The following is a 1,829-nucleotide window of genomic DNA, read 5'->3' on the forward strand; positions in this document are numbered from 1 at the left end:
CGGGTCTCTCTTTCTAGCTGGGCTGGGAGTGTGCTGCTGGCTGGGTGTCCCCGGGTCGCTCTTTCTAGCTGGGCTGGGAGCTGACTGCATGGTAGGACGACTCGCGATATCTACCTCACTCATGGGTCACTCTTTCTAGCTGGGCTGGGAGTGCACTGCTGGTTGGGTGGAGTCTGATGGATTATCTTAGTTACTTTGGGTTGGGAGCCCGGTTTTCTTCTTTCTCAGTAGACTTAGCTTTTCCGTGTACCTGTCGAGCTTATGGGGGTTCGTTCAGGTTCTATTTGAGCTTCTGCACGAGTGTATCTTCTGGGCTTATGGGGGTCCAGTTAGGTTTAGTCTAGTTGTACTTAGTTTGTTTCTGGTATGCTCGTGTGCTTTCTTTTCTTATCCGCTTGACCTCTCTGTGTCTAGATTCTATCCTTTCTTACTGTTTTTACCCTTTTTGCTCAGTCGGCCTATGATGCCTACTGAGTACCTGTTGTGTTGGTACTCATGCTACGCTCTGCATCTATTTCGTGATGCAGGTCCCAGTACCAGTTACCAGCGGTGATTAGTTCCAGCCTTCTTTTGCAGTTGTGATTCGGAGACGAGGGCGATTCTACTTTGGTCGGTTTTTGGGTTCGTTCTGTCTCCTTCTTTTGATTTAGCTAGTCTTGTTGCCTTGAGACACGCTTTGTTGTGGTCCACTTTTTGGGACTTGTACTCTTTTATTAGATAGCTCTGTACTAGTGACTTCCAGGTTCTGGGAGGGATTTCTGTATATATTTATTTTGGATTGCTTCCGCCTTGTTATCCTTGTTTAGATTATTGTTTTCGCTAGTTTCTGCCCTTTTCTCATTGCTTAATGTTCTGGGTTACGGGTTGGCTTACCTACTGGTAGGGTATAGTAGGTGCCATCATGACTCGAGAAATCGGGTCGTGACAGCTTGTTCAGCCGGTTGATCTTTAGAGGATATATACTTCAGGTTAATACTCCGATCTTCAACCAGTTCTCTGATGTAGTGATAGTCTACATCTATGTGCTTGGTATTTTCATGATGAACGGGATTGATTGCTATTTTGATTGCACTAGTGTTGTCTCCGTACAATGTGGTTGATCCTTCAAATTTGATGCCAAGTTCTGATAACAACCTTCGTAGCCACATTATTTCAGAGCATGCAACAGAAATACTTCTATACTCTGCCTCCGTGGATGACTTTGATGTTCGAGATTGTTTCTTGCACTTCCAAGAGATCATGCACGAGTCGAGCATCATGCACCAACCTGTAGTGGATTGTCTTGAATCAGGGCATCCTGCCCAATCTGCATTAGCATATCCCACCATTTCCATATATGAAGATGATGGGAATAAGAGACTTCGATTCACAGTACCTCTTATGTATCTAATAACCCTGAGTAAAGTTGTATAGTGCATCTTGTGAGGCTTGGTAACAAATTGACTTAACACTTGTATTGCATAAGAAATATCAGGACGACTCATAGTAAGATAAATAAGTGATCCAACTATGTCACGATCCGAGCCTACACCCTGGACGTGGCCGGCACTCGAAGATCATTGCTGGTCCCCAAGCGAACCCTCATCCTGGCTGACTACAAGCGGAAGACTAACTCAAGCATGCAAAAGCTTAAAAATTGAATAAAATTCATGAAACTTAACCACAAGCTTTAACTCAAAAGAAAATTGAATAAAAATAAATTATTCAACTCGCCATAAAATAGGCAACTTAAGTCTTTAAAACATTTAATAAAATAAATGATAAAGACTTCTCAACTATACTGACTATCTATGAAGCCTCTAACTGATAAAGATGGAAGTCGGGACAAG

This window comes from Solanum tuberosum, unplaced genomic scaffold, assembly GCF_000226075.1.
Source record: "Solanum tuberosum cultivar DM 1-3 516 R44 unplaced genomic scaffold, SolTub_3.0 scf00027, whole genome shotgun sequence".
Classification (NCBI taxonomy): domain Eukaryota; kingdom Viridiplantae; phylum Streptophyta; class Magnoliopsida; order Solanales; family Solanaceae; genus Solanum; species Solanum tuberosum.